Source organism: Myiozetetes cayanensis, unplaced genomic scaffold, assembly GCF_022539395.1.
Source record: "Myiozetetes cayanensis isolate MyiCay16 unplaced genomic scaffold, myiCay2020 scf5-8, whole genome shotgun sequence".
Taxonomy (NCBI): Eukaryota; Metazoa; Chordata; class Aves; order Passeriformes; family Tyrannidae; genus Myiozetetes; species Myiozetetes cayanensis.
This window is the reverse complement of record NW_026087742.1, coordinates 85,734,978-85,747,256: the sequence shown is the minus strand read 5'-3', so window position 1 is coordinate 85,747,256 and position 12,279 is coordinate 85,734,978. Positions and strand designations below refer to the sequence as shown.

The following is a 12,279-nucleotide window of genomic DNA, read 5'->3' as shown; positions in this document are numbered from 1 at the left end:
GAAGTTCTTTTTAGTCTGTAGTGTGCTGTTTTGTCTTAGTACGTTTTAACTTCTTTCTTGTGCTTCGGTCCTGGTTCTTCTCCAGTATTGGTTTTCCAGTTCCTTACACAGCAGTGTAACTGGTGTTATTTACACACAGCACTGTAAACTGATGAATTGCGTTTTAATTACTGCATCATAAATCTGAACACTGCTTCATGTATAAATTTTCACTGAATTTAATGTTTTAAGGAGTGTTTTGCTCATGACTATCAGTGTATTTTTCTGTGAATTAAAGCTTTAGCTTTCTTAATCTTACTGTCTATATTTATATGTTTGCCTCATCTACACATTTTACTAGAGAAACATCCTCTCTACATAGGAACCTGTTGCCTTATCACAGTTTTGTGGTACCACAGTCAGATTTCTAACATGCTCTGTTGAATCACAATGGCAGATATTTCAGGTTGAAAATCATACTTATTCTTGTCCTGGAGAGCATACTAGCTGAAAAGTTTGTGTTTTGGCCTTAAGATAAAAAATTTGATCCATGGAGTTGTTTGCTACCTCCCCCATACAGAGTTAATGTTTTTATTCTGTAATTCTGAGTGTAAATAGAGAGGTGGAGGTGTGAAACTGAGTGACCAATTTGTGTGGTGCGTCAGTTGTTGTCATGGGTTTGCAGTTGAGTAATTACTTATAAATAATTGTTTTCTTTCTGTAATAATTTTGGAAGCATGAAACAAAGTTGCTACTGCTTCCAGTTTCATGGCATTAGAAAAAAAAAGAAGATCTAAAAAGTGATGTATCTGAGGTATGGCTCAGATGTCTGGGCTCTAGCAGGAGATAGTAACTTTAATAGGATTGCATTAGAGGAAGCCTGTCTCTTTTTTGCCTTCAAGTTAAAATCCTGAGAAGGTGAGCTAGTGTATTCAACTGGTTGCTGTCTTGGACTGTCCTGTAGCCCAGCCAATTATTCTTCAGATTCATCCATATTTAGCTCTCCAGTTTGCTTCTCATCCTGATTGGCCACCTTTTTTTATACTGCGTGTTACTTGACTTCTGGATTTGCTTTTGTAGTGACCAGGTGGGTAGAGATAATTCATCCCATGGGTTGTTCCCTGTGTGGGCAGCACTGTGCTAGTTTTGTCTGTGTACCTCACCTCACTCTCCATCCCAGCAGGTTGTGCACTTTCCAACACCCCAGCTGCCCTTGTGCCCTCTGCTCCTGAGTTACCCCTGTAAAGCACTGTTCTGTTGGGTTGCAGCACAGCACTTGCATCATTTTAGAAAGTGTAAAACTGAATATTTGGAGCAGTACCCTTCCAAAATAATGATCATGTCTTAAGGTCACCGTGGGGGCTGAGAACAGTCCATGGGTGAAATGTTAGGGTAGTGACAGCTGTTTTAGGCAGAACAGAAATTTCACTTTCAACTTTTTTCTTACATTCTCTTTCCTCAGAACTATTGCACAGTTCAAATTCTATTTCAAATGAAACTATGTTATAAAATGTTAACAGTCTGCATTTTTACAAGTTTTTAGTGTGTTTTATTACTTTGCCCCTCCCCAGAATTTCCTATACTACTGGCCTATTTATTTGGATCTATTCAGTCAGAAACAATTTGTCCTTTTTGTGTCTTTCAGACTTTATTGAAATAAGAACTGGATACACATGCTGATTTTCATCTGTGAAAGGTGGAGTAAGGTAATATAATTTTAGTGATTGTAATGTGTGATCATCTGTTGACACTGAATGCAAGGGTTCAGAGATTCATCATAAATTAGAGGCAGACAAATCTAAAGGAACTTCAGCCTCAGAAGTAATGACATGCTGAAAAGATCCTATGTTCTGGTATCAGTGGCATGCTTTTGCCCTATGTCTTGTACAGTAAGTAATTCATTATAATAGCCAGACGTTTTCTGTTCTTATTTGGGTGTGTTGTCCACAGAAGCTCAGGTAGGTCAATAGCTTGTGATAGTATGATATGTTTGTATTTGAACAAGTGATGTGTTTCTGGAGGTCTGAGAGGTTTAAAGTAGAGCCTCTGCTGAAAGGCCAATATTTGTCACCTCTTTCTACCATAAGAACAAACCGGTTGTTCTTTAATTTTCCTCCTTAAACATCCTGGGGCAGCAGAGATGGAAGAAGTAAGCTCTGCCGTTGTTGTCATTGCATATTGCTGTAGCATAGGGCAGTATCCTTCAGGGTGGGAACTGAACCGTGTTGGGCACTTCACAAACATTTGTCAAGTATTTACTTCTCCACCGTGAAAGAGCAACTTTATGTACTGTGGTGTGGCAGGGTGCAGAGGCTGATGGTTGCATTACTAGGCCCCGAGAGGGAAATCTGTGTCCTAGTGTGGTTCTGTTAGCAGAAGTGAGAAGACTCTCACCCACTTGTTTCCAAGCAAAGTTCTGTCACAGGACTCTTCTTGCTTCCTGTGTGTGGAGCATCTGTGTGTTGAACTGGCCAGCTGCTTCTGGTGTTTCAGAGGGTAGAAGAAGTTGGGGCACACATGCTGGTGATGTGTGGGATATGGTCTGAACTGCAAGGCAGCATGAAGCAGACTCTAACAAAATGAGTCTTCTGGTAGAGGCAGAAGGTTTTGCTGCCTCAAGTGCAGGACTTGAGGGTGAATCCTCAGTGCCCTAGTCTCTGATGTAGTGCCCTCAGTGCCCTTTTACAGAGTTCAGCAAAGAATGAATAGTGGAGTAGAGTCAGTGGTGAATAGCAGAGACTTCTCAGAGATGTTGTTCCCCAGCTCCTGCTAAGGGAGATCAGATTCATTTGTAGGATCAAGCACAGAGAGTCAGCAAATGCACTTTCTCCTGCAGCCATGCTTTTCTTGTATCAGACTGAGAATCAAGTACTGAGAAATCTAGCGAGGTGTGCTGCCATGATTCTGCCTACATCTGAAATTAAAGCAAATGGCTGATACCGTGGACTCTGTTATTTAATTGGGGCATAATGGAATAGAGTGCACAACAGGATGCTCTAGGAGCTTATGTGTAATTTTTTCCTTTCACCATCTTGAACTGTTCAGAGAAGAACAACTTGACAATCAAGCATGCACTTACAGATCTTTCTTCATCCCAAGAAGGCAGGGATGAAGTTGCCAGCAGCAAGTTAGCTTTGCCAGACCCTGTAGCTAGCTTTATTGTGACTGAAAATGAATTGCAGTAATACTAGTCGTTCATATCATCTTTCTTCTATTATTCATTGTCTACATCGGAAAAAATATGCCCGAGGCAATGCTGCATCTCCATCCAATTCAGTGTTGCTTCTTGCTGAAAAATTAAAAAAGAATTGTCATTCTGCCCCAAGACAGTTATGACTTCTCCCCTGTGGGTTCTGTCTCCACACTTTCAAAGAAATCCATAACAGTAGAGGAAAAAACCAGCATTTGGGGCTCCCTGCAGGAACAGCATACCATCCTAATTATGTGTTTCTCAAATATGGCCCTGGCTGTGCAGCCCACTCCATATTTTATCAGATCACACTGCTTGTTTGAAGCTTTGTGTTAGAGTAGGTCTGGAGAGAAAAGTAGGAGAGAAAGAAAAGAGAATGCCACCCACTTCTGTTTACTTGATTGCTTGGTATTTTGGTGCATATTTTCTTTCCACTGATTTAGATTTAGTGCCTTCTTCATTTAGAGTCAAACTCAGTGTTTCATATGTAAAGCTTCACGTAATTTTTTGATTGAGGCTCATTTATGTGTCTATAAAACAGGTTATGGGACCCTTTCTAAATAACAGTCAAGGCTTTCTCTTCAGTCAGTTCTCTGGGTGACATCTCTAGAAAATATGCCCTGCTAAAGTGCATACTGCTATTGGTGATGAATGGACAAACTGAACAGGTGACTGACTGAAGAGAGGTGATTGTTAATAAAAGCATAGCAAACTGCTTTATAATTGCTGTTGGTTGTTTTATTGCAAGTTTGCTATCTGCTTTTCCCGTTTGTTTGGGGTTTTTTTGACAAAACCCAGCATTTGCTAGTTTGTTCCTTCCTCTCTTACTCCTTCATTCTTACCAGTTTATGAAGTATAAATACAGAGCAGGCCATGTGTTAATGTGCAGCTGTGTTAAATGTGCAGTGATCCTGTTTTTTAGACCACAGTGTTCATCATCCTCTTTTTAGTGCTAGATGGGTTCATGCACCATGCTGGGTTGGTGTGTATAATTGCAGTAACTACATGGGTTATTATTGCATAAGGTGTGGCACTTGGCCTTTCTATAATGTTCTTTGTTCTGTTACGGGGTTTTCAGAGTGGTGATTCTGGTCTACAGAGTTAACTGTGCCTTTAGCAGTGAAGACAGAGATGAAGGACTCTGTGTGAATAATATGTTAAATGAAGGCATAATGAGATTGAATAGAGCCTGAATGCAGGGAGAGGGACAGAGAAGAGAGAAGGGTAAGAGGACATGTTGATAGATACATAGCTGATTAGAACAGCTATGGAGGGCACAGAGTCAGTGAGAAGGTGGAGGCAGAATTTCAAATGTTTAAAGTGGTTTGTCTCTTTTTTCAAATATTTAACCTATATTCTGTGCAAGCACAAAAACAAATTAAGGGTTTTCTGGAACTGAATGCTACTTTTACGTCAAGCCCTTTAAAGTGTGTTGAACTGTATCCTGTCCAAGCTGCATACAATTCAACAACATAAAATTTTACTCCTGTGTTTGCATTTTAATTATAAAGCTGTGACAGTCTTTAAATTACAAAATGACCAGCACCTAATTGTTAATAATCTCAGCGTTATCCTTGGGAGATACATAGATGAACTACCACAGAATCATAATGAGGATTTCAGTAATAATTGTTTCGCTAAAACATACTGAGAGGATTAGCACTTAATCTGAACCATCTAAACCAACCTTCAAAATCGGCTGCCTACCATGCAACTTTCATTCTTGGAAACTTTCCCACTTCCATTGGTGTTTTTCATATAGCTAGGAAGGTAAGATATAAAGTGACCGTGTTAGGTCCTCAAGTACAGACTTCCACGCATCAAAAGGTCTGGACTGTGCAGTACAAACACTTGCAAACTGTTCGTATGGTCTCCAAGGCTGGTTGGACTGCAATAGCTTGAAGCACTGTAATAAAAGACAAAAATCTGCAGAGTAGTATGCTTCAAACTGAGGCATTGCTATCATGCTAGTCTCTGCAGAATAAATAGCAGAAAAGGCTCCCAGTTATTTTTAGCTTTAGTGCATGATTTTTCATAAGTTTGTGGAGGGCAGGGAAAATTTTCAAATACATATGTTTAATCTGAAGTCAGACATCTCAATAAAAGTCCTTTGTAGACACTGAGCACAGCCCTTGTTGAAGTCAGGTGCAATTGTCAGTGATCCAAGGTCTCCCAAAAAGTCAGGTCAGTCTCAAAGTCTACACCAGGAAAAATCTTAACTTTCTTGCTTGCTTCTGTAGAACTGAAGCTTATAGTTACACAAATGCTGGTGTGCTGCCCTTAAGCTGAGTTGCCTTGCTGAACCAGAATTTATTGAATTATAAAACATCCTGGGTAGGAAGGGACCCACAAGGACCATCAAGTCCAGCTCCTGGCCCTGCACAGAACAACCACCGGAATCACACTGTGTGTCCCAGACTATGTTGTCCACATCTATCTTGAACTCTGTCGGGCTTGGTGCTGTGACCACTTCCCTGGGGAGCCTGTTCCAGCACCCAACCACCCTCTGGGTGAGGAACCTTTTCTTAATATCCAGTCTAAACCTTCCTTGACACAGCTTCATGCCATTCGCTCGGGTCCTGTCACTGGCCAGCAGAGAGGTCGGTGCCTGTCCTTCCATTTCCACTTTTCCTGTTGGTGTCCCATAAGTGTTAATTTAGGCATAACCCAAGTAGAAGATGATATTCAGAAGAAATCTTAACTGCTTGCCTGTTTTGAACATTGGCTTGCTTTTGAACACTGTAGCAGACAGCTACAAACCTACTTCTAAAGCACCAGGATTCACAACTCACACTTTTGCTGTTTGAAGAATGAATCAATGAGCATGTCTTAAAATTCAGGTCTGGATTTGTCTGAAGGAGGCAACATCTACAAATATCACCTTTTAACAATATGATTACTTTCAGCTCAAGGGATAGCAGTGCAAATTTGGGTCAGAAAAAGAGCTTAAAATTGCAGACTAAGGCAATGTTTTGCATGCTTTTAAGGTTTTTTTTAACATGTGTATGTCAAACTGGTAGAGATATGAAAGTGCTAAAATAACAAGAAAGGGGGAGAAAAAGAAAATAATGTTCTTATATCCTGTTGAACAGTTTTCTTGAAATGAGTAATGTATTTATTATTTTTAAAAGCCTTTAAATTTTATCAAGGAGGTCATGCCTTTTCACAAAAGCTTTTCCAGATGTAACATGCTTAAGTGACCCAATTAATAGGAAAGTCTAAATTAGCATATTTAATAGTTTATGAATATAAGAAATTGTATCGAATGATGGCAACTTAAAGTACTGTGCAACTCTTAGAGACTTGTGTAACAGAATCCCAGAAGCATCTCAGATTTGCACTGGGATTTCCCATAGGATCATAAAGACTGGAAAAGACCTCCAAGACCATTGAGTGTAACCCGTATCAAGTTATACAAGGGCTTGATCTGTATCTTGTGGTTTTGAGGTCTTAGGAGCTTTCAGGAAGTCTTGGGTGTTTTACTCATCATTTCACATAGCTTTTTGTTTTCTGGGAAGAAGTATCCAGTTTTTGCATCTCTCATATTTTAAAATCAATCAGACTTTCTGGCTGTCAGAGTGACCTTTTAAATTGCTTTATTGGGAGTTCCCAAGTTGGAAATTTCTTAAAGGTACTTTTATGTGTAATTAAAATATATATCCATTACTAAGATTTTTTAGAAGATTTTTATTACTCAATACTGTTGAATGTTGGATATGTGGAAAATGTGATCTACGGAACTTCAGGCTTTCTTATTAATTTGACCTTAATACTCTTAGAATATTTTTTGTAGGAATGAATAATTAAAAACATGGGAGTTGAGTGGAGGGAGGATGAAACATGATCTATTTTGCTAAGATAGGTCATGTCAGACTGACCTAGTATCTTTTTTTAATAAGAAAGTAGGTTTTCTAGAAAAAGAAATGTGCTGGATCTGGTCTCTCTGGATTCTACTGAGCCATTTAACATAGTGCTGCATCAAAATTACTGTTCAAGGTGGAAGAAAATTAGGTTGATGTAAGAACTGTAAATACACACAAAGAACTGGCACAGGAGAGACAGCAAGAGGCAGATGCATGCAATGAATTATTCTTTGGGAGTTGACTTCTTTAGGTTTATTGAGGCTTTTTTGTTTGGGGGGTTTCTCTTCTGGAGTTGATATCATCATGTCATACTGTATTCCAAGGAGGTTACTGAAACTTGCTGATGGGAGGAGGACATTACTTTCCAGTGCGCCGTTTTAGATGGATGACGATACAATTAGTCGTACCATTAGGTAATACTAAAGGGATGGAATTCAACCCAGCAGAGTGTCAGGCCACACATTGTCATGAATTCACTTTCTGAGTTTAACCTTGGTGTCAAAATTAGCAGTCTAAGCTCTTATGTAATCGCTGGAAAAGAGGCAGATTTTTAATTAGGCACCCAGCTCCTGCTTTCTGTCTTGGCTGTTAAAAGAGCCAGGGTGCCTGAGTCTGGCATCAGTGCTGGATTCCTGAAATTGAATGGTGCTTCCTCAGCTTGGGAAGTAATGCAACAACTTCTCTATGAATAGGGAGTTCAGCTATGGAAGACATTGAAGGAGAAAGGCCTGTGTGAGGGTAAGTGGGTTCAAGTTTGTCTCTAGTCTGTCAATTTGGCACCATCATGAAAATAATGGATAGGGTCTAGGCAAGTGTCAAGAGAGGTATCTCTGGTTGAGGGAGACATCTCAGCTGGGAGCATCTGGGGTGAGACCTGATCTGGAATAAGTGTGCAACACTTCTTAAGATACCTGAGAAACTTCACCTCAGTATGTAAAAGTGGCAGAGAAATCCTAAAGAGGGTAGATTGAAATTAGATATGAGAAATGTTTTACTGTGAGGATGATGAGACACTGGAACAGGTAGCCCAGAGAAGTTGTGGAAGCCCCATCCCTAAAAGTGTTCAGGGCCAGGTTGGGGACTGAGCAACAAGTGGAAGGTGTTCCCTGCCCATGGGTGGGGGGTTGGAATGAGATGGTCTTTAAGGTCCCTTCCAGCCCAAATCATTCTAGGTGGTTCCAGAAAAAGCTACAGGAATAATCAAAGGACTGATGTTACAAGAGGAGTCTGAAACAGGTGTGTTGAATATGTCAGGAAGACTAGCAAGTTGGGAAATGGAGTTACTGCAGCTCTGCTGCTGGAGTCATGGGGAGCTTTGAAATGTGGCTGCTATCAGCTAGGTGATAGCTAACAAGCAGGATGTCTGTAGCCCATCAGAGGACTAATGAAGGTTTGTTTATGTGTAACAGTGTGGTATTGTACAAAGATTATGGTACCAAAAGAGAGGTGTCCAGTTGTGTGATGTAGAGGTGATGTGAACTGGATATATGACACTTCTCATTGACTGGAGTTTGTGTGTGCACCTAGCATGTGGATAAAATATTTAGCCAACACAGAAATGCATAGTGATAATTGCATAATATGTGACAGTAGTCAGTAGGAAATGTTTGATGTACAGTTAAGGAGGAGCTTAAAGATTTATGAAGGGCAGTGATTGCTTGGATTCTTTGGACTTAGGGCTGTTTGGCAGCTTGTGCTTTTTGATCACTCCTATAGAGTGTGATACTTGCTGTCTGCTATATTGTCCTGGTGTTTCCCTGCGTTGCACAGGGAAAACTGTGTGATAAATCAGGCTTTGAGTGAATGGGTAGGGATGGAAAGAGGTGTGTTAAGTTCAACCTGTGACAAAGATAAATTTAGAAGCCGACTGCTAGACAATAAACTCATGACCACTGAGAGAAAAGCTTGCTCTGAAGTAAAAATTGTGGTTGTAGATGTGCACTGATGTGCCTGTAGTGACACATGATGGGTGCAGCACTTAGAGTCAGTGGCAGCCCTTGCCCCAGATACCTCCTTAGTTTGACAAAGCTGAAACTTGTAACTCGTATGTTAGTGAAGAGCTGCCCTTTGCCTGGGTGCTGGTTTGTCCCAACAGGAGGTTTGAAAAGGAGCTGAGTCCTTTGAGCAAGGGTGAGTAATGTGCTTTCTGATTTGTTGCAAATCCTGAGATGTTCTGAGTGGCTTTATCAACTATTAAGATACTGATCCGGTTGATCTTTATCAGAAACCTTCATAAAATAGCAGGAGGAAAGTGCCACAGCAAGAAACCTTTTTAATGTACTTCTGGCAGCACTGTTTAGTTCTCTAGTTATTTGTTTATTAATAAGTGCTCGGCCTGTGATTCTGAGGTTTTTAAGTGCTGAGAAGAATAGCAGGAGAGAGTAGTGTGGCTTCTCTCTCTCTTTTTTTTTTTTTTTCCTGTTTCCTAATTAATTACTGTATAGTGGTACTAAGTTGTTATTGTTTTGTGGTGAAAAATTATGATCTCATAGTCCTTACTTGGAAAGTTGACACAGTAAAGCAGAAAACACTGTTTATGGACTAAATTGTAAATTTGGCAGGGGGTTGTTCTGTTGGAAAGAGAGTGCTTTGAATGACAGTCCACGAGGAGGGATGACAAGGAGGGGAGGACTGAGAAGATGAGTGTGAAAACGTGTGAGGGCTTTTTCAGGTTTATTTTTTATTAGAGTCATGGTCAACTGCCTTAGATTTAGAATCTGTCCCAGTTTAGGTATGGCTCTTTTTTTCCTGTTTGCTGGGTTTTATTTAGCTCCAAGTCACATTTTTCTGGCTAGTAAACTGGGGTTTTATTTTGAAAATCTGTCTAAACCTGTTCCTGGGAGATGAGACTTGGAGCATCTCAGTCCTGCATAACTGTCACTTATAAGGATGCTCAAAGATATTTCTGGAGGACAATAAAGTCTGAGGGGCTTCCACTTCTAAATTTCAGGAAAAAGGCATCTCACAGTCCTACTGGGAAGCAAAAAAATAAAGGAATTTCCAGCAAACCTCTTCTTCCCTGATTCTCTGTGTGTGTATATGGGGTGGGGGTGAGGAGGTGGAAGTGGACAAAGTCAGCACAGCTTACTGTTGTAGATCATTACTAAACGTGAGATGTTGGAATGCAAATTTAATCCTGTTTCATAGTCTCTTAAGATAGCTGTTTGAAAGCCAGAAAAAATTACCTCCTGAAGATTCCTATCCCTCCCTACTCAATTCTATGTAGTTGCCTCCTTGGCTTAACTCCAGTACAGTTCAGTGAAGTGAATCCAATCCTAGACTGTGCACCTTTCTTAACCTTTTCCTAGCGTGATGTTTAGTCAAGGTAAATACTGTCCTCATGGTTTGTTCACACAGATTCTTAAACAGTAATAAAAAACCTAAATATTTTTGCACAATAAAATATGATATTTCTGAACTCTATCTCATATGTGGTACAAGAGACAAGGTTGTTCCAACTTATTTGCATATTCTGTCATGATAATTTTAATAGTATATTTTCTGTTTGGATAGAATATATGCTATGAAAACTAAAGATAAATTAAGCCAAGGTATTTTGGGGGTTTATAGGCAATCATGACAGAGAAAAGATTAATTTTTTCTTAAAATGTGTTTATGTCGATTTTGCTTTGAAACAAGAATATTGTTTGGGAAATATTTATGTACAAGATTGTTCTGTAATTTTCGTATTAAAAAACCCCAATACTAAATGCAGTTCCTGCTAAATTTTACCCCCAGAAATGTTTAGAACACATAGATAGTCTGCAAGATATATTGTGGCTCAGGCCCTCTTTGAAAGCATTTTAAAAATAAGGTGTCTGAAATTGCACTTTATAGTTGACTTTTTGCCCATTTTAACATGAGCAAACAAAGAAAAAGAATAAAAAAGTGTTGCTCAGCTTTTAACAAGCTGTTTTTAATGGACTTTAGAACATTGATCCAGCGCTTCTAAATGTAGGCATTTTCACTGTGGTTGTGCATGTTCACTTTGGAGAATTTCCTTTCGTCAAAATCTGCTGTGATTTTTGATAAAGGTGATTTTTGGAGCCATCCCAGGCAGTGGACAAATATTGTCAAACATTCAAAGTGGAGATGTAGAGAAGAACAGCTGTGTGGAGGAAACTCCAGCTGTGTAAATCCACAGGTTTGGTACAGTGTCCTGGATAGTGGGATTGATGGTATGAGTTTCAACAAGGCTGAGTGCTGGGTCCTGCACTTGGGTCACAGCAACCCCAGTGCAGCACTAGAGGCTTGGAAAAGAGTGGTGGGAAAGCTGCCCAGTGGGAAAGGACCTGGGGTTGCTCAGCAGCAGCAGCTGAACGTGAGCCAGCAGTGTGCCCAGGCAGCCAAGAAGGCCAATGGCATTGTGGCTTGTATCAGCACTACTGTGGTCAGCAGGGCCAGGGCAGTGAGTGTCGCTCTGTACTCGGCAATAGTGAGGCTGCACCTCGAATCCTGTGTTCAGTTTTGGGCCCCTCACTACAAGAAAGACATTGAGGTGCTGGAGCATGTCCAGAGAAGGGCAATGGAGTGGTGGAAGGTCTGGAACACAAGTCTTGTGAGGAGCAGCTGAGGGAACTGGGGTTGTTTGTTCTGGAGAAAAGGAGAAAAGGAGGCTCAGGGGGTACCTTATTGCTCTCTACAACTACCTGAAATGAGGTTGTAGTGAGGTGGGAGGTTGGCCTTTTCTCCCAGGCAACCAGCGACAGGACAAGAAGAAATGACCTCAAGCTGTGCTGGGGGAGGTTCAAGTTAGGTATTATGAAAATTTTCTTAACTGTAAGGGTTGTCAATCACTGGAACAGGCAGCCTAGGGAAGTAGCTGGTTCACCATCCCTGGAGGTATTTAAAAGAGGTGTAGATGTGGCACCTGGGGACATGGTTTAGTGGTAGACTTGGCAGTGCTGGATTAACAGTTGAACTTGATAATCTGAGTGGTCTTTTCCAACCTCTTCTAATGATTCTATAATTTTTCACTGCTTCATTAGGAATTTTCATTCCAGAAACTTTTAAATCTCCATCTCGAGATGTTTTTCTTGTTATTCACCCGGCACTCTTATGTTTGTTAATGTCATCCCATAGGGTGACCCAGACTCTGTTTAATAAACATGTCAGGTCCCTTAGTCTTCAGTGAAGACTGTTAGCACTTGATGAACAAGACCAGACTTCAGAAGCTAAACCCTTAAGGCACCAGCTATGAATTATATGGGTGGTGGGAGAGAAAGTGGCCAGCATGAGCTACCTTTG

General features: G+C 40.5%; 1 protein-coding gene across 24 annotated transcripts in view; it reads left to right on the top strand.

The window, feature by feature from the left end:
* INPP4A (inositol polyphosphate-4-phosphatase type I A) overlaps positions 1 to 12,279 on the top strand; it is a 122,865-nt gene that overhangs the window by 47,471 nt on the left and 63,115 nt on the right. For 19 of the 24 annotated variants that reach the window (XM_050332253.1, XM_050332247.1, XM_050332246.1 and 16 more), the window contains one exon: positions 1,625 to 1,685. The exons of 3 other annotated variants lie outside the window; for them this stretch is intronic. The gene's annotated coding sequence lies outside the window, so the exon portion shown is untranslated. Of the gene's footprint in view, positions 1 to 1,624; positions 1,686 to 7,711; positions 7,771 to 9,142; positions 9,163 to 12,279 lie in introns of those variants that run through there. 2 more of the 24 variants (XM_050332233.1, XM_050332234.1) reach the window with 2 other exon arrangements.